Source organism: Mauremys reevesii, linkage group 17 (genome assembly GCF_016161935.1).
Source record: "Mauremys reevesii isolate NIE-2019 linkage group 17, ASM1616193v1, whole genome shotgun sequence".
NCBI classification, from domain to species: domain Eukaryota; kingdom Metazoa; phylum Chordata; order Testudines; family Geoemydidae; genus Mauremys; species Mauremys reevesii.
The window spans coordinates 31,846,456-31,873,558 of NC_052639.1; the positions used below are offsets into that span (position 1 = coordinate 31,846,456).

At 54.2% G+C, this 27,103-nt stretch overlaps 3 non-coding genes across 3 annotated transcripts; 1 reads left to right on the forward strand and 2 right to left on the reverse strand.

Annotated features, from left to right (window-relative positions):
- Positions 1 to 3,179: 3,179 nt before the first annotated feature.
- TRNAT-UGU lies at positions 3,180 to 3,253 on the reverse strand. The gene has a single exon. It is a non-coding gene; the product is annotated as a tRNA-Thr (tRNA).
- Positions 3,254 to 4,809: 1,556 nt separating this feature from the next.
- TRNAS-AGA lies at positions 4,810 to 4,891 on the reverse strand. Its single transcript has one exon. It is a non-coding gene; the product is annotated as a tRNA-Ser (tRNA).
- Positions 4,892 to 21,599: 16,708 nt separating this feature from the next.
- TRNAQ-CUG lies at positions 21,600 to 21,672 on the forward strand. The gene has a single exon. It is a non-coding gene; the product is annotated as a tRNA-Gln (tRNA).
- Positions 21,673 to 27,103: the final 5,431 nt, after the last annotated feature.

The following is a 27,103-nucleotide window of genomic DNA, read 5'->3' on the forward strand; positions in this document are numbered from 1 at the left end:
GTCAGTATAATAAATGTGCTGCTTTCTGCCAAACTCTGGTGGGTCATTAGTCCTCCCTTTGCTTACTGGCTGGCCCAATTTTGGGTAACACCTGCGATAACCCCAACCCCTGCATGGCAGAGGGTGGTGAAATGAGCTGAGGAAAAGCCTTGGCATCAGCAGGGAAAGCTAGAGGATCTTGGCCAGTCACCTTTTGAAGCCTTGTGGCTTGGCTTCCTCTGCCCTTGGATGTTGGCCTATGGCGGCCGGCTCTTCTGCGTGACTTGGCCAATGGGCGCTGCGAGTCGGTACTCAGGGCAGGGGCAATGAATGGAGACCTCCCCCACCCCAGGGATGCTGGGACATGCCGGCCATTTCTGGGAGTGGCACAGAGGGACGGAGGCAGAGTGGGCAGGAGCCACCTCAGTGCTGCTGGCACATCTCTGCACACCCATGGGGAGGGGAGCAGAGGGCCTCCATGTGCTGCCTGAGGTAGGGGCAGTGCACAGAGCTGCCTCCCCTCCCGGGTCTATTACAGGAGTGGGTGGGTGGGGTCTTTTGGCCTGCGTGGTGCAGCAGGTCGGACTAGATGATCACACTGGTCCCTTCTGACCTTAAAGGCTCTGAGTCTAAAAGGGAGAGGGAAGTAAAGGAAATACTTTTTCAAGAAGTTAACCAAACATTGTAATGCCAGGATAACTCCAACAGCTCATTGTATAGTCCCACCCCTTTCTTCTTTCATTGTGTGTTGAGTGACCCGCAGCACATGGATTCTGTCATTCCATTGATAAAGTGATACAACATGATTGAAATTAAACCAGCTCCCAAAGGAGAGAATATCACATCCCTGTATTGGCTGGGAATTGAACCCAGGTCAACTGTTTAGAAGGCAGCTATGCTCACCACTATACCACCGGCAAAAGTGTTCCTTATGCTTGCCCAATGAGGCTAGACCAGCATTGAGGCATTTTTCTGCCTGTTAAAATGTACTGGATGCTCATCACTTAAAAAAACACCTCCATCTTCACCTGGGTTTGAATCATCAGCCTTTCAATTAGCCACCAAAGTTGTTAATCTCAGGGTATGTCTACACTACAGGATTATTCGATTTTACAGAAACTGTTTTTGAAACAGATTGTATAAAGTCGAGTGCACACGGTGACACAATAAACACATTAATTCGGCGGTTTGCGTCCATGTACCGAGGCTAGCGTCAATTTCCAGAGCGTTGCACTATGGGTAGCTATGCCATAGCTATCCCATAGTTCCTGCAGTCTCCCCCGCCCATTGGAATTCTTGGTTGAGATCCCAATGCCTGATGGGGCAAAAACAGTGTCACGGGTGATTCTGGGTAAATGTCGTCACTCAATCCTCCCTCCGTGAAAGCAACGGCAGACAATCATTTTGTGCCCTTTTCCCTGGATTGCCTGGGCAGACGCCATAGCACGGCAACCATGGAGCCCATTCAGTCTTTTTTCACTGTCACCATATGTCTACTGGATGGTGCTGACAGACGCTTAAAGAAGAGAATGACCTGGGAGTCATTCCATTTTTGCCCAGGCACCCGGCTGATCTCACGAGGCTAGCCAGGAGCACTCATGGGACAGCGATGACGGATACCAGTCCTACTGTACCGTCTGCCGTCCGCCAGGAAGGGAAGAGGATGGTGCTGTGTGGCGCTGCAGCACCGTGTCTCACAGCAGCATCCAGTAGACATACGGTGACAGTGAAAAAGGTGAGAAACAATTTTTATCCCTCGGCTTTCACGGGGCGGGGAATGACACATACCGGAACCACCCACAACAATGTTTTGACCTTTCAGGCTTTGGGAACTCAGCCAAGAATGTAAATGGTTTTCGGACAGTGCGGGAACTGTGGGATAGCTACAGTCATCAGTCGCCCCTCCCTCTGTGAGTATCCATTTCATTCTTTGGATTTCTGGTACATTTGTCTCAGCTCCTTAAGTTTCAGCACTGTGTTGAGTCCCTACTGTAGCCTCTGTCCATCATAGCCTTGGAGATTTTTGCAAAGTTTTGGCATTTTGTCTTTTGGAACGGAGTTCTGATAGAACGGATTCATCTCCCCATGCAGAGATCAGCTTCAGTATCTCCCGCACGGTCCATGCTGGAGCTCTTTTTGGATTCTGGGACTGCATGGTCACCTGTGCTGATCAGCGCTCCACGCTGGGCAAACAGGAAATTAAATTCAAAAGTTCACGGGACTTTTCCTGTCTACTTGGCCAGTGTATCCGAGTTCAGATTGCTGTCCAGAGCGGTCACAATGGTGCACTGTGGGATAGCGCCTGGAGGCCAATACCGTCGAATTGCGGCCACACGAACCCTAATCCAACATGGCAATATCGATTTCAATGCTACACCCCTCGTCGGGGAGGAGTACAGATATCGGTATTAAGAGCCCTTTATATTGATATAAAGGGCTTCGTTGTGTGGACGGGTGCAGGGTTAATGTGATTTAATGCTGTTAAATTCGATATAAACTCGTAGTGTTGACCAGGCCAGAGAGAGCAGCAGGTTTCCCCTATTGTTTCCCGCTCTTGTTTTCTTGACTAGTTTCTCCTCTGCACCAACTTGCTCTTTTGCTTTGGGAGCCTGGTTAGCTCAGTTGGCAGAACATCAGACTTTTAATCTGAGGTCCAGGGTTCAAGTCCTGGTCAGGTGATAAACTACTCCCCAAGATCTTACACTGTCTTGCTGGAGTCCTCTTGGAGGTTACTTTTTCTCTGCAGGATTTTTCCTTTCCTCAGAAGGGCCTTTTTGTGTTGTTGGGTTTGAAGGGGCAACTTCCTGACAGCCCCTCTGTCCTTGCAGCCTGAAGGAATAAAGGCCTCTGGGCATAGAGCATGTTCCTCCCCTGCACACACACACACACACACACGAACACACAGAATATCCCTAAGGAATTAGAATCACCTGCTGCCTTCCCCTGTCCTGCTGGATCCCCAAATGAAGATGCTCTTCAGCCTAAACCCACGTCCCCTCTTTTCCCAGTGCCCCTCAGACCCAACCCTCAGTCCCTCCTATGCTCACTGCTCCTCACTCCCAACCAGAGCCTGCTCCTCTTCACCCTTCTCCTCAATCCCAGTTTAAACAGCCACACTGGGCTGGACCAAAGGCCCACCTAGCTCTGTGTTTTGTCCTCTGTCAGTAGCCAATACCAGGTGTCCTAAAAGTTAACCAACAAGGCACCACTGGGAGTTGAACCCAGGATCTGCTGTTTACAAGACAGGTGCTTTAGCCAGCTAAGCCATGGTGCCTGCCTGTGGCTAAAACACACTGTCTGCCCACACCTGACTCTCTGCCATCCCCACTGGGGCCTGACAAGCTTTGCTTGTGTTTGAATTCTGCAAAGCAGAGGAGCAGGTGACGTTTTCCTTGCAAGCTCTGTGTGTGTGTGTGAATCTTTGGCCAGGTCTGCACTGCAAAGTTATTTCAGCATCCTTATATTGCTCAGGTGTGAAAAACACACAACGCTCCTCGGTTGGCAGCTTTTGGCTGGTGCACACACTGCAATGCCACGTCTGGCGACAAAATTGCCCTGTTTTGGTGACAAAATAAAACCACCTTGACGAGAGGCCTAGAGCTTTGTGCAGCAAACTTAAAGTGACAAATTTTCAGTGTAAATGCTGCTGGTCATTATATCACTATAATGGCCTCCACCAGTATCCCATAATGCCCGCCGTGAACTCGCCTGCCCTGCATTCCTGCTACAGAGGCTGGGCCCCTCCTTTCAGAGCCCTCCCATTTTTAAAAGTCCTGGGGTGTTGTTCTCCCCTGTTCAGGCACCCCTGGGGCCCTGCACTTCACACAGCTCTCCTGATTTCAGCTGTTAGTGAGGAGCCTCACTGCTAGCGCAGACTGGGCAGTTTCTTGCATGACAGACACTGTCCCAAAGCAGGACTAAAATTTGGGACTAGATTCATAGACTTAAGGTCAGAAGGGACCATTATCTCACCCATCCACTCCTGTAACAAAACCCTAACCTATGTCTGAGTTACTGAAGTCCTCAAATCGTGGCTTAAAGACCTCAAGGTGCAGGAATCCTCAGCAAGTGACCCAGGCCCCACGCTGCAGAGGAAGGCGAATGTCCGAGAACAATTCTAGGGGCAGGTGAATGCAGAGCAATGACACTGGAGGTGCCCAGACCTCCAATGGGGGCAGCGTGGAAATTAATAATGGGAAGATCATTTGCGAAATTAGTCGTCACTGACAAGCTTTGTCTCTGTTCCTGTTTCACACTGTGGTGTTAGTTAGAGGAATCAGTACAGATTTGTACTATATTAATTAAACACTTAATTTTATTTACCCAAGCCAAAAACTTAGTGTCACTTATTTTTTCTCTGTCCTATCAAGAATGAATTGAATTTCGTGACTTTCTGGAAAGTGCAGCGAGATGAAATGTGGGGAATTCAGTCTGTGTGTTTGTGAGCTGATGTTTTCCTCTCACAGGTCAGTGCCTGCATTGAAATACCAAGAGGGATCTAAGGGCTGGTGTACGCTGGGCACTGAACTGACAGAGTGACGTCTCTCAGGGTGTGAACCCCCCAACCCAACCCAACCCAACCCAACCCATAGAGTTAAGGTGACCTAAGCCCTGGTTAGATAGTGGTAAAGAAAAGGAAGAATTGTTCTGTCAATGCAGCTATTACAGGGATGGGAAAACCCCTCCAATCACTGTTTACTCCAAAGTGCTATAGCAATGCCACAGCAGCATTTTAGGTGTCCACAGAGTGAAAGTAGATCTGGCTCCAGTTTGCACTGTGGATGCTCAGGCACTAAGATTAGAGTGATAATAACAACAGCACAGTGCTTGTGTAGTTGGCAGGATTTGAACCTGTGCGGGGTGACGCCAATAGATTTCTAGTCCATCGCCTTAACCACTCGGCCACAACTACTTGACATACAATTATTCCACTACATGATGATTCTGTTCTCACTGAATTGTCACTTCAAATTGCTCAGACCAGCTTCCCCAGCACGCTCATGACTGCGCATCAGTGTAAGTGTGCCCTTGGGTGAACAGTGAGAATTCCTGCCCATTTCCCTTCCAGCTGGAGCAGGATGAGAGTGTGTTTGTGTGAACGACATTGCTGTAGATTGTTGTTCATTCCCCACTCTGACAATTCAGACAGTCCCTTTCCTAGTCAAATCTCCAGCACATTGTTCCAGGGGCAGGATTTCTCTGGGGCACTGAAATATTTCAGGGGGCTGGTGCGTGAACTCAGCCTTGCATTCCACCCTTGATGTTACATGGACTAACAGCAGCAGCAGAAAGAAAGAGCTGAGCCAATAGCTTCCTGCCAGGGATGCAGGTGCCACAACCCCTCTGTCTGACCATTGCCATTGCAGGAGAGAAGGGTTCACTGGAATCGAATGCCCTGGTTCAGACCAGAGACACAGGAAGATTTCACTGTTCATGGATCTGTGCAAAGGAAATTGTGTCTCTGTGAAATTGAGGTGGGAAATGAAACATCCACGTGGTGGCCCAATGCTCTAGGGAATGTGGGTGAAGGACTCGGGCTGAGAAATGATTTAACAGGGGTTTGTTTCAATGTATTGCCCCGATTAAAATCGATGGCTAAAAGGCAGCCATGTTGTTAGCACTTGTACCGGTGTTGGGACATCCCAGTGGGTGTCAAGTCCATTGCCTTCACCAGGGGCAGTCAATTATTTTATCAAGGTACAAATTTCTTGGCCAAGGTATAGTCAAGGTCTAGACGCCAGAGAAAATAATGCACTGCTGATAAGAAGAAGTACATAAAAAGATTTTGCAGCCACCATGGGCATAACAATGATGTGCCATGTTTCACTCTCCTTTCCCTTTGGTGCCACCTCCTTTCCCTTTGGCCTTGTAGTTGACCAAGGGCAAAGCTAAACATCTCCTCAGATACCAGGGAGTGTTTATGTCCATTCCTGCGAGCTACACAGGGGTTTGATGTTGCTGCTTTCAATCCTCTGGCTCTGCCGGGATAAGGAACAATTCAAGCTGTCACTGAACTGAAGGAGGAAGATCAGTTTTGACAGGAGAGGACACCTCCTCTTCAAGGAGTTTGGCTGGCAGTCCTGGTCCCCAGGTCTCACCCGTGGGGCTCCAGCAGTTTTGGGACCGGGTCACTCCCTTGGCCCCACCTGCCCCCAGGCGCTCCCCCCCAGGAGCCCCAGCAGTGCAGCACAGCTGAGCAGCATCTGCCTGCTCACTCCAATGGCTGCCGGCCCCTCTGCATGGCAGGGCAGGGTGGGTCTGTGCCTCCGCGCGCTTCCCCCACCCCGAGCCTGCAGCCAATGGGATGCTGCGGGGTGATGCCTGGGGCAGCAGAACGTGGAGGCCCCAGCCCACCCCACCTTGGACACCCGGTAAGCACCGCACCTTACTCCCTCCCAGAGCCTGCACCACCATCCCCTCCCCACATACCCCCACCGCCTCCCCGCCAACACCCACCCAGAGCCAGCCCCCCACACCACACACACCAGCCCCCCACTCCCACTCCCACCACACACCCTCCTGCCCACCTAATCTCCCTCCCAGAGCCTGCACCCCACCCCTCCTCCTGTTCCCCCTACTCCCTGCCCCAGCCCAGAGCCTGCACCCAGCACCCAAACTCCCAGAGCCGTACAAGGAATTTTTGTACTCAAGGCAAGGGCCGGCTCCAGGCTCTTTGGCTGCGGTTCCTTAAGTCCCTGTCGGAGAGAAGGACCTGCCACTGAATTGCCACCGCCGCTTCATTCATCCTTCGGTGGCAATTCGGCAGCGGGTCCCTGAGTCCCTCTCGGAGAGAAGGACCCACTGACGAACTGCCACCGAAGAAGTGGCAGTGGTAGAGCTGCCGCCGAAGCGCCGCTGATCGTGGTAGAGCTGCGCCCCTCCACTTTCTGCAGCTGAGGCAAGTGCCTCACTCGCCTCGCCCATGTTACGGTGCTGCAAACTCCATCCCAGAGCCTGCACCCCAGAACCCCACCCCCACCCAAACTCCCTCCCAGCGCCTGCCCCCCAGAACCCCTCCCCACCCAAACTCCCTCCCAGAGCCTGCCCCCAGAACCCCTCCCCACCCAAACTCCTCCCAGCGCCTGCCCCCAGAACCCCTCCCCACCCAAACTCCCTCCCAGCGCCTGCCCCCAGAACCCCTCCTCCACCCAAACTCCTCCCAGAGCCTTAGGCAGGTGAGGGGCAGAGTTTTGGGGGGCGGGTTCTGGGCGGGGTGAGTGACATTATTGGCCCACTGGGAGGACTGGCACTGGCCCTAAGGTAAATTGAGGTTGAGACCCATGTGTCAAGACCCATGTGTAAATTCACTGGAACTTTTCAAACTCTCCACAGCTTTGCCAATTTTCACCAGGAATTTTTCTCCATTAACAAATTCTCACTTGTTCCCTACCAGTTGGTGACCATTGCACCAGGGGCATGTCAGTCTCAGGGTCCTGATTTCCCATTGACCCTTCCCCCTTCTATTGGGACTGGAAACTAGCCAACCAAAAACCCCACTAAGTTTTAGTAAAGGGCCAACAGTCCCTTACACAAGCCAGCCCTGTGAGAGTCACCAATGTGCAGAGAAGGCAGTATGAGCTGGTCCCATGGTGTAACGGGCAGCACTCAGGACTCTGAATCCTGCAATCTCAGTTCAAATCTCAGTAGGACCTTGTGTTAGCTGGTGGTAAAGATCTGGTGCTCAAAGTGCTTTCCTGTCTCCAGCTATGTAAGAGTGAATCATTTCCCTTCTGCTGGGTGACTCCTCCCTACTGGAGTCAGGTCTTTGGTGGGGGTCTAGAAGTGGCTCTGGGGGTTGGGATTCTCACTGCTTGACCTGATGCCCACAAGTTTGGTGCTTGTGGCCACACTTTTCCTCTTGCCCACATGGCACTTGAAGAAAGCAGGGCCAGGCTTGGTAGGCAGGAGGGAGGAAGAGCAGGGCCGCCCAGAGGATTCCGGGGGCCTGGGGTCTTCGGCGGCGGGGGGCCCTTCCATTCCGGGACCCGCTGCCAAAGTGCCCTGAAGACCTGCGGTGGGGGCCCCCCCGCTGCCGAATTACCGCCGAAGGGGGACCCGCCGCCGAAGCGCAGTCCGGTCTTCAGCGGAAATTCGGCGGCAGGGGAGGTCCCCGCCGCGGGTCTTGAGGCCAGCGGCGGGTCCCGGAAGGAAGGGCCCCGCCGCCAATTACCGCCGAGCCGAGCTGAACTTCGGCGGCGGGTCCGGCTCCGTCTTGCGGTAATTCGCCAGCGGGGTCCTTCTGCCCCGGGCGGAAGGACCCCCGCCCGGCGAACCGGGAGCGAAGAAGCTCCTGCGCCCGGCCCGCAAGAGTTTTCCAGGCCCCGGGCGAGTGAGGACCCCGCTCCAGGGGCCCCGAAAAACTCTCGTGGGGGCCTGTGGGGCTCAGGGCCTGGGGCAAATTGCCCTCTTGCCCCCTCTGGGCGGCCCTGAGGAAGAGTCCCAGGCTGGAGCCCAGCACACCTCTCCTCCTCTGGGCACCTAGAGCAGAGGCGGCTGGTGCTGACAGCTCTGAGGAAGGCTTATAAGCCACAGAGCGACTGAGGTCAGGGCCAGAGGAGGGGAGGACCATGCCTATGCATGGACAGCAGATGGCCATGAAGACACCCGGCCAGCCTGCTTCCTGGCCTGGCAAACACCCACTGAAGTCGTGCTTAATCCACTTGCTGATCAGGGGGAAAACCTGTCAAAATCTGTGTGAGGAGAACCGCTTGGGTCGGAAGGAGCGAGGAAAAGAGTGAAAAAATAACCAGCAGAGAGAGAGCAAGCGAAAAGAATGTGAAAGGCAGAGAAAGAAATAAAGGAGAGAAAAATATTAGAAAAAGAAGGAAAGAAAGCAAGAGCGTGAAAGGTAGAGGAAAAAGAAAGCAAGGACATACAAGCTAGAGAAGGAAAGGAATGAAAAAGAGCAAATGAACCACAAGTGCTAGCTGAAGCTGGAATGAGAGAGTCAGAGAAAGGACAGACTGACCCGTTAAGCAAGGTTGCACCCAGATTCTCCATGTTGGGGGAACAGGCCCCCCATTTCCATCCTGGCCCTGCTTGGCGGGACCATCCATAGGTGCCTATTGGCACCCCCATGCTCTGTGGAGGGGGCAAGCCCCAAAATACCCTCCCCTCGGGACACGGGCTCTCCCAATCATGACTCCCTTCCTGCACGCTCCTGGGAATGGGGAAGGTGGGAAGGCGTGTGCTGAGCAGCACCGTGGGTGTCTCTCTCTGGGGCGAAGGAAGAGGATATTTTTGTACCAGAAGGAAAGAGCAGGGGCGGGGCGTTTGTGGAGCAGGCGCACACCAGAGAGAGGAACTGAACACAGCCCAGTGTGAGCCCAGTGCCAGTTGGAGCCCAGACGCCTGCATCTGGAGGACCATCTCCAGAACCTACCTTGATGGTGCTGTCCATCACTGCTCCCACGTGAAGCTTCCCACCTAGACCTCTCTGGACGAGGTGAGGTGGTGCATTGGCAAAGGGGGCTGTTTGAGCGGGGCTCTGTGTGTGTGTGTTTGTGTATATAATTTTGGGAAGTGAAGTCACAAACTGCTGGGGCTGGTTTCCTGTTGGTGTGAGGTTTTTTTTGGTCATCTTCTTGTTTTAGGGCTAGAGCTGGGTGGCTTTCTGCGTTGCCGTTGACAAAGGCAGCGGTACAAGGGGCTCAGGGTGGAGAATCGGGGGGGGGAAGGGTTCACAGGGGGTCACAGGGATAAGAATCACATTTAGCCCTTGCATGGCAATGGTGGTGCACTCACGCACTGCCACGCCTTTTAGTATCACGACTACTTATCTGTACAACAGCAGCACCTACAGAGACCGGGGCAGAATCAAGGCCCCTGTTGTGCCGGGGGCTGCACAGACACAGAGACAGTCCCTGCCCCAGCTGAGATCAGGCCCCGTTGGGCCAGGCGCTGCCCAGACACAGCGAGAGACAGGCCATGCCCCAGAGAGTTTACAGGCTCCACACCCAAAAGTGGGAGGAGAAACAGAGGCCCAGTGTCACACAGTAGCACTGAGAGTAGAACCCAGGAGTCCTGGCTCCTCCTGCTCTAACCACTAGACCCCACTCTGCTCCCAGAGTTGGAGACAGAACCCAGGAGTCCTGGCTCCCCAAAAGGGCAGGAGTGGAGTCTAGTGGTTAGAGGAAAGGAAGATGGGTGTCAGGACTCCTAGGGTCCAGTCCCAGCACTGGGGTTAGAGTAGAGTCTCGTACCTTAGCACAGGTGAGGCTGGGAGCCAGGACTCCTGGGTTCTTCCGTCCCCAGAACCGTCTTGCACAGCAGGAGGGGCTGGGCAGGAAGTGGTGATGGGGTGAAAACTACCAAGAAATGCAAATCCTGGAAGGAGCCTGTGCCAGGAACTGGGTGGTGCCACGGTTCCATCCCCATCTCTACCCCCCCACCCCGTGTCTGGCAATGGATTGTGCCCCCGGTGCCCCCCATCCACCCCGGCAAGCCCTGGGGGGCCGGGAATAGCCATGGTGCTGGGCCCCCCATCCAATTGAAGTATTCAGTGTCACACTGACCCAAGGTGTGTGCATAGAATGGGGATTGTGCGTGTGTGTATTGATTGATTGATTGATTGATTTCTGCATGGGGTTTTGTGTGTGGGGAGGGGGTGTTTGTGGCTGTGCAAGTCTGTGTGTTCATGTGGCTGGATTTGTGCATGTATTTGCATCTGTTAGCAGTTGTGTTGATGTTGGCTGGATTTGTGCGGATGTTTGTGTATATTAGCAATTCTGTGCGTGTGTGTGTCTGGATTCATGCATGTGTTTGTGTATGTTTGCAATTGTGTGTGTGTGCATGCTCTGCTGCCCTCTGCCGGCGCAACAACCGTTTCTCTGTATGTCACAGCCCCCATACCATTCACCCTGGTGGTGATTTCCCCATCTTACAAGGGCTGGCTGGCCTGACCCTTCTTCCCTCTGCGGAGTGTGGTGGGGCTGCAGCTCACCCCCTGTGGGGCAGGAGTGCCAAGATGCGGGGCACCGGGCTCCGATGCACCTGGAGAGCAGCTCACATGAGGTGGGGCAGGGCACGTGGTGTCCGTTCTGTGTTGCCTGGTGCTGGGCCGTTGCACAATCCCCAGCCGCACAGCGCATCCCGAGAGGGGGCAGGGGGCCAAGCAGATGATCCAGCATGAGAGGGGTGAGGATGTGTGGTTGAGGAGGAAAAGCCTTGGGCTGCACTGGGGAATGCAGAGCAGGGTGACACCCCAAAACCTGCAGCAAAGGGATGGACAGGTGGGGTGGGTGGATAGAAGAGGCAGCGAGACTAAAATCTAAAGGGGAGTGTGAGGACTGGTGGTCAGAGCAGGGGGGGGGGTTTGGTGGTCAGAATTCCTGGGTTCTATCTCCAGCCCTGGGAGCAGAGTGGGGTCCAGTGGTTAGAGTGTGTGTCGGGGGGTAGCCAGGACTCCTGGGTTCTCTCCCTGGCTCTGACTCTCTCTTGTGCAATCCCTCGGCAGTTACCCAAGTCACCAGCGTGTGTGAGTGGGGCTGGGGCCGAGTTGCGACATGGTGTCACGGGTGTGGGAGTCAGGGTCCTGCACCCCCAGCTTCCTGCGATCACAGTGACTCTCAGCCAGCCAGTAAAGCAGAAGGTTTATTTAGACGACAGGAACACAGTCCAACACAGGTCTTGCAGGCACAGATAACAGGATCCCCCCTGTTAGGTCCATCTTGGGGCCCCAGGAGCCCTATAGCCCCCATTGGGGATCAGAGCCCTGTCTGTGCTTCCCTTCTTTCCCCAGCCAGCTCCAGTCTGCCCAACCCCCTCCAGCCCCTCCTCTCTGCTCAGCTTCTTCCCTGGGCCAGGAGGTCACCTGACCCCTTTGTCTCCAACACCTTCAATTGCACCTTTGCAGGGGAGGGGCCCAGGCCATCAGTTGCTAGGAGACAGAGTGTCAGGCATTCCGTTGCACTGGCCTTTTGCTTTGCTAGATACTTAAGAACTGCACTGGGGACACTGAAGCTTCACAGACCCCAGTAAGACCAGTCCCACTTCCTCACACATGGCCCAGAGTCTCATACTGCCCCTTTGTTACCCAGCCCGGGGCAGGGTGGGGGATGGCCTGGGAGACCTGCTAAGAAAGGCGCTTCTGGTGGGTCTGTGTGTGGGTCACGCTGCCCCCGGCTGGATAGACCCCTATGGTCAGAACCAGTCTCAGCCAGGGTCAGGCCCTGGAAGCCCAGCCCCCTCTGTCGCCACGGCTATGTCTATTGGTCTCCTGGAAAGGTCCATTCTCATTGGTAGCTGTCCAGTGGCAGTGAGTTCCACAGGCCTTGGCACATGCTGTATGGGGCAGGAGGTCCTTGTGTTGGGAGCAGTGGGAGTGAACTGTGTGCGGTTGTGTCTCTGAGCACAATTGTGAATATTCCAGTGTGTGTGTGATTGTGAGCATGGCTGGGGGGTGTGATTGTTTCTCTCTTTGGGGATGGAGCTAGCATGCCCCTCTGGGTGTGTTGTGTGTGAGTGTTCTTGGGACTGTGTGAGTCCTTTGTGCATCAATGTGTGTGTCACTTGCTGCAGGATACAAAATCCTGCAAAGCCAACACACACACACACAGGGTTCAGCCCACCAGCAGGGACACACATGTCTCTCCTGGGCCAGCTTGGACAATTTCCCATCTCGACCCGGCACACTGCTGGTGCCCCCACATGGGGGTGGGCAGCGACTGGGCGGGGGGGGGGCAGATATGCTGGATACAGAAGGAAGCACTTTTGAGAAAATCAGTCAAGGCCCTTAGCAGAGCTGAGACACAGACCCAGTGACCCCTGCACCACCCTGGGAGGGGAGTGGGGTCGAGTGGTCAGAGCCAGGGGCGGCTCTACAAATCACGCTGCCCCAAGCAGCGCAGAGCGCTGCGCCGCCCTTCCGGCCGGCCGGCGGTCCAGCGGCTCGGTTGAGCTCCTGCCGGCATGCCTGCGGCAGGTCACGAGGAGCGGGAAGCGGGACCCGCGCAGTCATGCCTGCGGAGCTCAACCGGAGCCAAATGCCGCCCCCCCGGGAACGGCCGCCCCAAGCGCCTGCTTGGAGCGCTGGGGTCTAGAGCCGCCCCTGGTCAGAGCAGGGAGGGGGCTGGGCACCAGGACCCCTGGGTTCTATCCCTGGCTCTGGGAGTGGAGGGGGTCTAGAGCAGGAGGACTGGGAGACAGGACTCCTGGTTCCATAGGGGAGACTGTTTTCCTGGGCTCCTCCTAGAGATCCCAGCCCCTAGTGGAGAATGAGTGGGAACAGGGAAGTTGCTCTCCACTTCAGAAACATGATTCAACCCCCATGGGCTGTGACATCATGGACCCCCAGGCAGACAGTAGAAGCCCCACCCCATCAGAGAAGGTGGGGTCTAGTTGCACCCACAACAATCCCACTCATGGTTGCAAAGAAACCGCACAAACCACTGCTAGGACAGGATCTGTTGCTCCCACTGCTTTCTTTTTCACCATGAGCTGCTCCCCGCCAGGCACCACACTCCATTCACACACCTTTGGTCAATATGCAGCTCAGTGGCAAACACTGCCCCGAAGTGACTCCGGTGCAGGCACCCACAGCACGAACTCCCCACACCGGATTCTGTACACACGGAGAGAATTCTCTCCACCGGGCTCCTTCGGTTCATCTCGCTGCTCTCCGTCCTGCCGCCAGACACTGCTCATCTGCATAGCCCCGCCCATGGACACGTGACACCTTCTGTCCTTTTAGTCTCCAGGGACTGAGTTGTCTGCAGGGAGTGAGCACGTCACAGCCGCCGGGCGGGGATGGGGGCGGGGCTTCAGGGAGAGACCCAGCCCCATAGAGGGCCTGGGGCAGGGAGATATTGGGGGAGGATGGGGCGGGGAAGGAGAGACCCAACCCATAGACCTGTAGGGGCAGGAGATCTTGGGGTCAGGAGGAGAAGGGGGATTGGCAGAGACCCAGCCTGGGGTGCAGGAGGAAGGGGTGGGGTGGTGGGAGACTTGTTGGGTGGGGGTGGGGTGTGTGAAATGTTGGTCCAGGGAAACTGAGTCACTCCCAGGACATCGTGTGCAGGGAGAGCACAGGGGCAGGAGAGAGCCCCAGCCCCAGAGAGCCCCAGAGGGATATTGGGGCAGGAGGAGATGGCAGAGGAGACACGCATCTCCATAGACCCCAGAGGCAGGAAATGAGGGGAGAAGGGGAGGGAGGATCCAGCCCTATAGACCTGTAGGGGCAGGGAGATATTGGGGGCAGGAGGGTTGGCAGAGACCCAGCCCGGGGTGCAGGGGCAATGGGGCGGTTTGGAAGGAACTGGGGAGGAGAAGAGACACATGGCAGGACAGGGAAACTGACTCACTCTGAATACATGCAGAGCAGGGCAGGGCGGAGGAAGATCAAGCTGGTCCCAGGGTAATTTCGGGGGGGTCTGATTCCCCACTCAGCCGGGGGGCTCCCCTCTGGGATGAGGAGCCCTGGGGTGGGGCGGGTACAGGGGCTCTGTGTGTGTGTGTGTGTGTGTGTGTGTCAGGCTGGGGGAGCTGCCTGGGCAGAGGGGCTGGAACCAGGGGCAGCTCCAGGCACCAGCACACCAAGCACGTGGTTGGGGCGGCAAGCTGCAGGGGGCGCTCTGCTGGTCGCTGCGAGGGCAGCAGGCACCCCAGCCCCTCCCCCACTCTACCCCCTCCCAGAGCTGGGGGAGATCCCAGGAGTCCTGGCTCCCAGCCCTGCCCCTCCCCCACTCTGTCCCCCTCCCGGAGCTGGGGGAGAACCCAGGAGTCCTGGCTCCCAGCCCCGCCCGTCCCCCACTCTAGCCCCCTCCCGGAGCTGGGGGAGAACCCAGGAGTCCTGGCTCCCAGCCCTGCCCCTCCCCACTCTGCCCCCTCCCAGCTGGGGAGAACCCAGGAGTCCTGGCTCCCAGCCCTGCCCCTCCCCACTCTGCCCCCTCCCGGGCTGGGGAGAACCCAGGAGTCCTGGCTCCCAGCCCTGCCCCTCCCCACTCTGCCCCCTCCCAGAGCTGGGGAGAACCCAGGAGTCCTGGCTCCCAGCCCTGCCCCTCCCCACTCTACCCCCTCCCAGGCTGGGGAGAACCCAGGAGTCCTGGCTCCCAGCCCTGCCCCTCCCCCACTCTGCCCCCCTCCCGGAGCTGGGGGAGAACCCAGGAGTCCTGGCTCCCAGCCCTGCCCCTCCCCCACTCTACCCCTCCCAGGCTGGGGAGAACCCAGGAGTCCTGGCTCCCAGCCCTGCCCCTCCCCACTCACCCCCTCCCAGAGCTGGGGAGAACCCAGGAGTCCTGGCTTCCAGCCCTGCCCCTCCCCCACTCTACCCCCCTCCCAGAGCTGGGGGAGAACCCAGGAGTCCTGGCTCCCCCATATTTCCATATGGCTCCATCCAACAGCCCCGGGTGGGGAGACAGGAGGCCAGGAGAAGCAGGCGGGGGCAGGGCCGGGCGAGACCCGGGACAGGCGAGTTCGCGTCAGGAGCCGGAGGGCGGGGCTCTCTGGGGGGGGGCTGAGGAGTTGTGAGGAGGTGTCAGGTTGACCCAGGGACCCGCCCTTCCCTGGGCTCGAGAGGACGGAAGTGCCCCGGGGCAGGCTGGGAGTTGTAGTTCCTGACTCGTCTCAGAGCGGAAGTGCGCCGGTTGCTCGGACAACGCGCTCCCTCCCGGTGCACTCTTGGAAGTGTAGTTCTCTGTCTCTCTCACGCGGCCTCTATTGCAGGAGGGCCGTAACTCGTCCCTTCGCCGCGCCCCTCCCGCTCCTGATTGGCGGAGAGCGCGGGACAGAGACTCGGCGCGCGGGAGGCCCAGTTCCCTCGCCCGAGGCTCCCCCCGGCGCTGCGGCGTTGGGATCCGTGGGATCCGGGCGGGGGCTCGGGGCAGAGGCGGGTCGGTCCCGGGGGCACTTCGGCGGGTGCCGCTGCGGTAACTCGCCAGCGGGGGTCCTTCCGCCCCGGAGCGGAGGAAGCTCCTGGGCCCGGCCCCGCAAGGGTTTTCCAGGCCCCCCGGGGAGAGTGAAGGACCCTGCTCCAGGGGCCCCGAAAACTCCAGTGGGGGCCCCTGTGGGGCCTGGGGCAAACTGCCCCTCCTGCCCCCCCCCCCCGGCGGCCCGGCCCCCCCTACCCCCCCGTCCCACATCACACCCTGTGCGAGTTGTTCAGGGGGCCCCCGGCCCCTCCAGGAGCCCCGTGGGCCTGTGGCCGGGAAGTGAGGGAAGCTCCCCCTTGGGCTGGGCTGGGGGTGGGTGTGACTCTTTTCCTGCCTTGTGTGTGCTGGGCTCACCAAGGCTGTTTGCTCCCTCGGGGTGGGGGGTGGTTTTGGCCACAGGTGACGTGGTTTGGTAGCCCGGTGGATGCCGCGGGGTGTCTGGAATGGGGCGTGTGTGTTCCCATCGTGCCCCTTCCCCTCTGCCTGCAGAGCTGAGCACAGACAGGCCTGAGGGGCAGAGCAGGAGCTCTGGGAAGGAGAAGAGCAATATGAAGATGGAGTCTAAGACGAGGCCAGGTGACTTCTGTGGAGGGAGACGTGCTGGACAGCGCCAAGGATTGGGGAGACAACCAGGTCTGAGCCCAGGCTGCAGATTTCTAATTGTAGCTGTGATGGCAGAATGGGAGGAGGGTTAAAGCCGGAGCCCTGGGGTGTGGGAGTAGTGAGAAGAGGAGCCTCGCCACCGTTGCTTTTTCTTTTGTGTTGTGTTTCATACCAAGAGAAAATAAATCGCGGGGACGGAGTCCAGCCCTGAGGTGAGATGGAAAGTGAGCGAGAGCAGTGACTGCGTGAATCCTGTTGATGCCAGGCAAGACCTGCCCAGCTGGGATCAGAGTAGCTGTCTGTCGGTGAGATATGTATCTGGTTTGGGAAGGGCTCTGGTCACAGTCCTCCTGGCTCCAGGCAGGGACTTCCCGTTACCTGGGTGTGGGTTTCCAGACTAGCTGTGGCTTCAAGGGAGATGATGTTGCCATTTGCGAGGGCTGATCATCTCTGGCCAGGAGTGGTGTGTGCTCCCTAGCAGAAAGTTGGATCCATGAGGGTGACTCCCTGTTCTGAGTTTCTTTCTTCCTCCGAGGTTTCTCTATGTTGGCCAACTTACACTCAAACTCTCTCTCTCCTTTCATGGACACCTGTCATGTTCAGTTGCCTGCATCCTCTTCCTCTGCTCCCCCTCCCCCAGTCTCCTATGGGCTCAGCTGGATCCATCTGCCCCCGGGCAAGGTCTCTGCCATATTGGAAAGGATGTGTCCTGCCTGCCAGGATAAGGGGGTTGCTCTTCCAATCCTCTATCTTCAGGAGACCTCATTGGTGTAACTGGGTCACAGCATGAGTGGCCAGTCATGTCTTTGGGGCTGTGGGGTCTGAGACTGAGAGGGTGGGCTCGTGGTCATGGCTTTGGGCACAGGAGAAGTGGGGCTGGGATTAGAGATTCCCAGAACCCTCCTTATCACCCGCTAGCTCCATTACTGCATCACCCAAAAGCCTCACTCAGGGTCCACTATGCCTCCTTGTGCTGGGCACTGCAGGGACAATCAGAGGACAGCGGGTTGCATGCGGAAATAGATGAGTGTGTGAGGCAGATGGGTGAAGGGGGGTGTGTGGCATACATTGGGGACGGATGGGGGTTGAGAGTTGGACGGACAGCGGGACAGATGGAGAGCTGCAGGGACGGATGGTGACGTCACAGGCTGGACTTGTGATGGGTTCAGCTCATGGCCGCTGGCCCTGTCATCTCCTGCCCCCATCTGCCCGTCTGACTCTGCCCCTGTCTCTCGCAGGCAGCACTCAGCAGAGTCTGGCCCTGTCGTTACACTGGTGCCTACATCCAGTGTACACCTGTGTGTTATGTGCTCCTGGAGAGCTCAGGCGGGGACAAGCATGCGGCTCACGGCTGCTGAACCAGCTACTCCAAAACTGCCACAGATCTCCCCCTCCTTGGGCAGCAAGACCCTGGCTGGGGGGTTCCCTATCCCTCCTCGCTGCCAACGCATCCTGCTCAGCACAGAGACCGAGGTCACCTGCCTCCGCCCAGCCTCTAGCTGGAGCTGCTCCAGCCCATTGCTGGTCTCCAGCCTGGCCGGAGTTGGTGCGATGTCCTAGCGGAGTCCGTTCTTTCTCCCCGGTAGATGACGATTTTCCCCACTGCAGTTAGTTGCTCTTTCTCTGCTTCCCCATAGCCCCTCCCCAGTGATAGTGACCCCTGCTGGCCAGGCACGAGAGTGTCCTGTAGGGGGCCTCCTTGTAGGAGCAGTGACTCCTGGTGGTGAGGGGCAGCAATGCCTGGCATGTATCCCCCCTAGCATTGCTGCAGCGACCCCTGCTGGCCACTGAGGGCAGTTGCCTATGTGACCCCACCATTGCCATTGTGCCTGTGAGCGCTGGTGGGTAGGTGAGGCAGCGCCCTGTATGTATATGAGCCATTGGGGCAGTGCCCTCTGCATAGCCCACTCTCATCTCGGTGACTCGTGTTGTCCCAGTGGGGCAGTCCCTGTGTATTTAGTCCCCCAACCCCTGCCTTGGGCCAGTGACCACTGGTAGCCAGAGGAATCAGTGCCTGAGGTGTGTTTTTCACCTCCCCCAAGGTGGCAGGGTGCCTGGGTCGCCGTGTCAGGCAGTGCCCTCAGTATCTTCCAACCCCTTTGTGGCAGTGAGCCCTGCTCCTGGTGTGTGTCACTCCCCCACTAGGGATGTGCACTGGCGGCCAAGTATGGCAGTGCCCTGTGTGTAGCCCCCTCTCTCCCTGCCCCTGCCCCCCAGGGTGACCAGATAGAAAGTGTGAAGAATCGGGACGGGGTGGAGGGTAATAGGCACCTACATAAGAAAAAGCCCCAAATATTGGGACTGTCCCTATAAAATTGGGACATCTGGTCACCCTATCCCTTCTACCCTGAGCCAGGTATGGCAGGCACTGATCCCTGGCATCTCTGTGGGGCAATACCCGCTGTATAGCCCCCAAGTGGGGCAGTGACCCCTGGTGGTCAGGTGGGGCAGTGCCCTGTGTGTTTGTCCCCTATTTAGGTAGTGACCCTTGTGGCTAAGTGAGGCAGTGGCCTTTGATTTCCTCTTCTCTCCCCAGCCCCCTCTCTCTCTGGGGTAGGGCCCCCAGTTGGGGCACTACCCGATGTGTATCTCTACTAATTGGAGCAGTGACCTCCCTGTGGTGCCCTGGTGTGGCAGTGCCCTATTGATATCTCCCTCCCTCTCTCCCCACACCATTGTGGTAGTGGCCACTTCAGTCAGTGGCCTGTTTATCATCCCCCCTGCCCCAAACCACCACCATTGCAGCAGTGGCCCCTGGTGGCCATGTGCGGCAGTGCCCTGCATGTATCCCCCACAACCATTGCTGCAGTGACCCCAGGTGCCCAGTTTGAGTAGTAGCCTGTGTGTACCTCATCTCTTGGGGCAGTAACGTGTGGGGCCACGTAGGGCAGTGGCCTGTATGTACCATCTCCTCTGGAGCAGTGACCACTGGTGTCTTGGTGCTAAGATGCAGCCACCTCTGGGGTACATGGTGGGGCTGTTTACAGGACAGTGGGGACAGGCCCCCCCGTTCCAGGAAGCAGGGGAATGTCTGGTGTTCAGGGCAGAGCGTTCCACCTTCTATTGAACTGTGATGCTCTGAGCACCTTTCCCCTGCATGAAGAAGACCCTGTGTGGCTCCAAAGCTGGTCCAGTAACAGGTATCACCTCACCTGCCTTGTCTCCCTGGTATTCTGGCCAGTGTCCAACTTCCCCTTCGCTGTTGGTCCTCAAACCTCCTCCAAGCAACCCCCCCCCCCAGTCTCTTAAGATGCCAAACCTCCCCTGGAGCCCAACCCGGGGGGGGAGGCACCCACCTGAAAACCCTATGGCACCATGGGAGTGGTAGTATCCACTGCCTCCATCTCCCACCAGCCAGGACAGGCCCCACAGCACCATGGGAGTGGTCGTGTCTCCTGCTTCCATTTCCTGACAGCCGCTGCCAGGCAGGGCCCAGACTTCCCGTTTCTGGTGCGAGTCCGGAAGCAGATGCTGCCATGAGGCGATGCTGGGAAGGGTGGTGCTGGTGTCAGGAGAAAGCAGGAGGAGTAGGTGGGGTCTGTGCTACTGTCCCCCTAATCCCTGCTCCCCCCCCCTCTGGCACCCAACCCTGAAGCTCTGCACCCCTAACCCTGTGCCCCCTCCAGTTCCCCTAACCCCTGCCTCCTCCCGCACCCGTAATCCCTGCACTGTGCCCCCTTTTCCCTAACCCCTGCACCCCTCCTGTGCCCACTTGGGAAACTGACCTGGATGCACAGAGTAGCTGGCATTGCTGCTCGCTCCCCCCGCTGCCCCTGACCACTGCTCCTCCGCACATCGCTTGGGGGCTGTGAGAGGGGGGCACGGAGGAACATTGGGGGGAGCAGTATCCGCTCATCACCGCTATCTCCCCCTTCTCTTCCCCTCCCTCCCCCCATGCTCCTGTGCCGGGAGGAGCAGGGAAAATCTGGGCACCACCCCAAGCAGCACTCCCCTGCCAGCCGGGAGCAGTTTCTGACTTTACACCAGCAGCACACACCTCTCTGCTACCGTACAGCACCGCCCTTGACCATGGTACCCCTGGGCAATTCCCTGGTGGCACCCACCCCAAAGGCTGGCCCTGGCTATGGGCTTCAGAGGGAGTGAGCAGACCAGGCGGCCATGGAGAGGTCCAGCCCCTGTTCTCCTCTCCGAGCTGCTAGCAATCAGAGGCCAGGGACATGCTTCCATGCTGATGACAGGTACTGCTCGATAACGATGCCACCAACCGAAGATTGATTTTCCTGTCTAGTGGTTCAGGTTCTGTAGTGTCTGCATCAGAGTGTTGCTCTTTGAGGACTTCTGACAACGTTTCACACCTCGTCCCTCTTGGATTTTGGAAGGCTCTTCAGATTCTTAAACTTTGGCTCGGCGCTGTAGCTGTCTCTAGAAATCTCACGTTATACCTTCTTTGCGTTTTGTCAAATTTGCAGTGAAAGTGTTCTTAAAGTGAACAACATGTGCTGGGTCATCACCCAAGACTGCCATAAAATGAAATATATGGCAGAATGCGGATAGAACCATGGAGCAGGAGACATACAGTTCTTCATCAAGGTCTTCAGTCACAAATTAACACGTTATTTTTTTAACGAGCATTATCAGCATGGAAGCATGTCCTCTGGAATGGTGGTTGAAGTATGAAGGCATATGGATGTTAGCATATCTGGAACGTTAATACCTTGCAACGCTGGCTACAAAAGTGCCATGAGAGAGCCTGTTCTCACTTTTAGGTGACGTATATAAGACACGGGCAGCATTATCTCCAGTAAATGTAAACAAACTTGTTTGTCTCAGCGATTAGCTGAACCCAGTAGGACTGACTGGACTCTAAAGTTTTACATTGTTTTCTTTTGAGTGCACTTATGCAACAAAAAAAAATCTACATATGCAAGTTGCACTTTAATGATAAAGAGATTGCACTATAGTACTTTATATTTTACAGTGTAAATATTTGTAATAAAACTATATATAGTCAGCACTGTACACTTTGTATTCTGGGTTGTAATTGTGTCAGCAACCTGCCCAGTTGCCTCGCTGCCAGGGGATGCAGACATTTCTGTAAGGCACATAAAGGGGCTATTTGGTGTTGAAGCAAATGCGAGGAATGTGCATTTATGAGAGGAATTTCCATCTCTTCAGTAGCTGTACATCAGGGCCCCAGTGGCCTAATGGATAAGGCATTGGCTTCTGAAGCCAGAGATTGTGGGTTGAAGTCCCATCTGGGGTGAAAATCTACTTTCTTCCTGTATATTGCAAGGAAACCTTGGCCTTTATATTAAACAAGGAAGCTGGGAGATGTTTGAGCACAAAGTCCTGGATCTTGGGAACAATCACCAAGGATATTAGAAGGCTCAGTCTGGTGACCTAATGGATGCAACCACACCTCCCCATCCCAGGGTAGTCCCATCTGAGACATTCCCCTCCTGCCCTGACAGGTGGGCTGTGCAGATGATGGTGGAGGGCAGCAGGAGAGGAGGTTGCACTAGTGCTGCCTGGGCTGTATCTGCACCAAAGATAAATGGAGGGTCATGCAGCCTGTGCCTGAAACTCCACAAGTGCTATGTTCACTCCCAGAACAAGTCAAATCCTGCACCAAGGATGGTGAATTCCCATGTGAGCACACAGTGCCCCTGTCCACCACACATGCTGCACACACATCAACTGCACCAAAGAGACACAAATTGCACACTGAGGAGACAGCTGGTTTGTTTCCAGGTTGCTTTTATTTCCAAAGGTACTGAAGTGTGGGGTCTCTTCTTTTTCCGTGGGCAGAAACGCAATGGAGGAGAATCTCACATCCCTTAGCTGCCAGGTGACAGTGGCAGGAAGAAAATGCACTGCAATGAAATTTAAAAAAACATAAATAATTTAACAATGAGAAGTAATTAAATAAAAATAATCCAATGGACGCACATGCCGGTGGCTTGTTCCCAGCCCAGAGAGTGAGAAGCAGGGAGTGTGTGAAAGGCGGGTGGTTAAGTCTGAGGAGCATATTCATAGTTTGTATAAGTTAAATTATAGCAGACCGCTACAAAATACTCCATTTGGTAACATCAGTACAGAATATAGAAATCTACAAGCAATACAGCCATACACAGTTAAGACAGGGTGTCCACTTAATACCAGAGTTCCCACAGCCAAATAGCTGGAAGTCCCTTCACAGTCACTGCTAAACAAAACAACCTTGTGCAGAGCCAAGAGCAGCCCTGCTGTGCCATTAGGAAGGCCTGCAGGAGACGCAGCAAATCCATCTAGATTCTGTGCTTCTGCTTAGTAGTTACCAAGTGTGATCAATGAAAGGGTAGGTGGGTAGCTCCCTTTTTTGGACATCCAGCCAGTAGCTATAAAATTCCTCTGAGGCCTTGTCTACACTATGACTTTAGGTCGAATTTAGCAGCGTTACCGCCATTTAACCCTAGACCTATGCACACGACAAAGCCCTTTTTTTCAACTTAAAGGGCTCTTTAAATCGATTTCTTTACTCCACCTCCGACGAGGGGATTAGCACTGAAATCAGCCTTGCTGGGTCAAATTTAGGGTAGTGTGGACGCAATTCGATGGTATTGGCCTCCAGGAGCTATCCCAGAGTGCTCCATTGTGACCACTCTGGACAGCGTTTTCAACTCAGATGCACTGTCCAGGTAGACAGGAAAAGGGTCGCAAACTTTTTAATTTCATTTCCTGTTTGGCCAGTGTGGCGTGCTGATGAGCACAGTTGACCATGCAGAGCTCATGCAGAGCTCATCAGCATGATGTGCACATTGCCAGGGCACATTGCCTGGCCTGTACTCTGTGAGAAGTCTATGACCATGTCTATGTCCTCATCACTCTTGTCACCGCACTGCTGTCACCTCCTTGCCTGTTTTCGCTTTTGCAGATTCTGGTTCTGCACTGAGAAAAGGCGTGAAACAATTGTCTGCCATTGCTCTGATGGAGGAGGGGCGACTGATGGCATGGCTTACAGGAATTAAAATCAACAAAGGGTGGCTTTGCATCAAGGAGAAACACAAACAACTTTGTCACACAGAATGGCCCTCTCAAGGATTGAACTCAAAACCCTGGGTTTAGCAGGCTGTTGATTTCACAAAACAAAACAGGTCAATTTCTTGTTTTGATTCATCTAGTTTTTACATCTTAGGCTGGTAGCAAACAGTACAGTACAACTGCTAGCCATTGTCATCTCCTGGTTGCTTGGCAGAAGATGGGAATGACCTGGCTGAGTCACTCCCATGTCTGTCCATGCGCCCCAACTGACCTCAGTGAGATCAGCTAAAAGCAAGAACTATTAACACAGAATTCTGTTCAAAGCCAGAGAAGTCTTTCAGCCTCCTTCCTCTTGCCGGTTTCTCTCCTTCCTTCTGTTCAAAGACAGTTCCCTGTACACTCTAGTTTGCACAAACCCACCCACTGACCTGTGACTAACAATCTCTCGCTGCTAACTCTTCCAGGAAAACAGGCCAAAGAAAGTGTCTGCAAGCGCTGCACCGCAGCCCCAATACTCTTTTCAGTTCCTTCCCACAGAACTTTCACTCCAGACCAGTCCAGTGCCTTGCTGTTGCTTGTCTAACCACTGCCAGAGGCAGTGGTTTCCCCAGGAATTGAAATTAGGGGGGGTGTTCAATTTACAGGGGGTGTCAGGACCAATGAGATATAAAAGAGATATGAATAAAGTAAATGTTTCGTTAGGATTATGCAAATTTAACATAAGAATAATGCAAGTTACACCAAAACACATAACAGGTCTAGATTTCTAAAAAAATATAATTGACTTTTGAAAAGTAAGCCATCATGGTGAAAGAGGAAAGTCCTCTCATGGATCAGTAACTGGTTAAAAGATGGGAAACAAAGGGTAGGTATAAATTATCAGTTTTCAGAATGGAGAGAGAGAAATAGTGGTATCCCTGAGGGGTCGGTACTGGGACCAGTGCTGTTCAACATATTCATAAATGATCTGGAAAAATGGGTAAACAGTGAGGTGGCAACATTTGCAGATGATACAAAACTATTCAAGATAGGTAAGTCCCAGGCAGACTGAGAAGAATTACAAAGGGATCTCATAAAACTGGGTGACTGGGCAACAAAAATGGCAGATGAAATTTAATGTTGATAAATGCAAAGTAATGTACATTGGAAAACAATCTCAACTATACATACAAAATGAAGGAGTCTGAATTAGCTGTTAACACTCAAGAAAGATCTTGCAGTCATTGTGGATAGTTCTCTGAAAACATCCTCTCAGTGTGCAGCGGCAGTCAGTGATTCCCAACATTCTGTTTGCGTTTTAAAAAAGAACAGGAGCACTTGTGGCACCTTAGAGACTAAGGCTATGGTTACACTTGCACTTCAAAGCGCTGCCGCGGCAGCGCTTGAAGCAAAGTAGTCAAGCGCCAGTGCTGGGAGAGAGCTCTGCCAGCGCTGTCCATACTCCACCTCCCTGTGGGAATAACGTACAGCGCTGGGAGCCGCGCTCCCAGCGCTGGGGCTTTGACCACACTGGCGCCTTGCAGCGCCGCAATTTGCAGTGCTGGAGAGGGTGTGTTTTCACACCCTGCTGCAGCGCTGCAAATTTGCAAGTGTAGCCATGCCCTAACAAATGTATTTGAGCATAAGCTTTCGCGGGCTACAGTCCACTTCATCGGATGTAGCCCACGAAAGCTTATGTTCTTTTTGCAGTACAGACTAACACGGCTGCTACTCTGAAACCTTCGCTTTTTAAGAAAGGGAGGCAGTGACCATGAGATGGTCGAGTTCAGGATCCTGACACAAGGAAGAAAGGAGAGCAGTAGAACAGAGACCCTGGACTTCAGAAAAGCAGACTTCAACTCCCTCAGGGAACTGATGGGCAAAGTCCCCTGGGAGAATAACATGATGGGGAAAGGAGTCGAGGAAAGCTGGCTGTATTTTAAAGAAACCTTATTGAGGTTGCAGGAACAAACCATCCGGATGTGTAGGAAGAAAAGTAAATATGGCAGGCGACCAGCTTGGCTTAATAGTGAAATCCTTGCTCGTCTTAAACACAAAAAAACAGCTTACAAGAAGTGGAAGATTGGACAAATAACCAGGGAGGAGTATAAAAGTATTGCTCAGGCATGCAGGAGTGAAATTAGGAAGGCCAAATCACACTTGGAGTTGCAGCTAGCCGGAGATGTTAGGAGTAACAAGAAGGGTTTCTTTAGGTATGTTAGCAACAAGAAGAAAGTCAAGGAAAGTGTGGGCCCCTTGCTGAATGAAGGAGGAACCTAGTGACAGAGGATGTGAAGAAAGCTAGTGTACTCAATGCTTTTTGCCTCTGTCCTCACAGACAAGGTCAGCTCCCAGACAGCTGCACTCTGCAGCACGGTATGGGGAGGAGGTGACCAGCTCTCTGTGGAGAAAGAAGTAGTTCGGGACTATTTAGAAAAGCTGGACAAGCACAAGTCCATGGGGCCGGATGCACTGCATCCGAGGGTGATAAAGGAGTTGGCCGATGAGATTGCAGAGCCATTGGCCATTATCTTTGAAAAATCATGACGATTGGGGGAGGTCCCGGATGACTGGAAAAGAGCTAATGTAGTGCCCATCTTTAAAAAAGGGAAGAAGGAAGATCCAGGGAACTACAGGCCAGTCAGTCTCACCTCAGTCCCTGGAAAAATCATGGAACAGGTCCTCAAGGAATCAAATCTGAACCACTTAAAGGAGGAAAGTGATCAGGAACAGTCAGCATGGATTCACCAAGGGCAAGTCATGCCTGACTAACCTAATTGCCTTCTATGATGAGATAACCGGCTCTGTGGATGAGGGGAAAGCAGTGGATGTGCTATTTCTGGACTTTAGCAAAGCTTTTGATACAGTCCCCCACAATGACTGGGAATTTTCAGCTTAGAAAAGAGACGACTAAGGGGAGATATGCTAAAAGTCTATAAAATCTTGACTGATGTGAAGAAAGTGAATAAAGTAAATGTTTTGTTAGGATAATGGAAATTTAACATAAGGAAAATGCAAGTTACACCAAAACACATAACAGATCTAGATTTCTAAAAAAATATATAATTTTAAAAAAAGTATTTAATTTAAATTGACTTTTGAAAAGTAAGCCATCATGGGGTAAGAGGGAAGATCCTCTCATGGATCAGTAACTGGTTAAAAGATGGGAAACAAAGGGTAGGAATAAATTATCAGTTTTCAGAATGGAGAGAGATACAAGGGGTATCCTTGAGGGCTCAGTACTGGGACCCCTCAAGGGGTCCTATTCAACATATTCATCTGGAAAAATGGGTAAACAGTGAGGTGGCAAAATTTACAGATGATACAAAACTATTCAAGATAGTTAAGTCCCAGGCAGACTGCGAAGAGCTACAAAGGGATCCCATGAAACTGGGTGGCTGGGCAACAAAATGGCAAATTAAATTCAATGTTGATAAATGCAAAGTAATGCACATTGGAAAGCAATCTCAGCTATACATACAAAATGATGGCATCTGAATTAGCTGTTAACACTCAAGGAAGAGATCTTGGAGTCATTGTGGATAGTTCTCTGAAAACATCCACTCCACATGCAGCAACAGTCACAAAAGCAAACAATGTTGGGAATCATTATGAAAGGGATAGATAATAAGACAGAAAATATCATATTGCCTCTATATAAATCTATGGTACGTGCTCACCCTGAATAGTGTGTG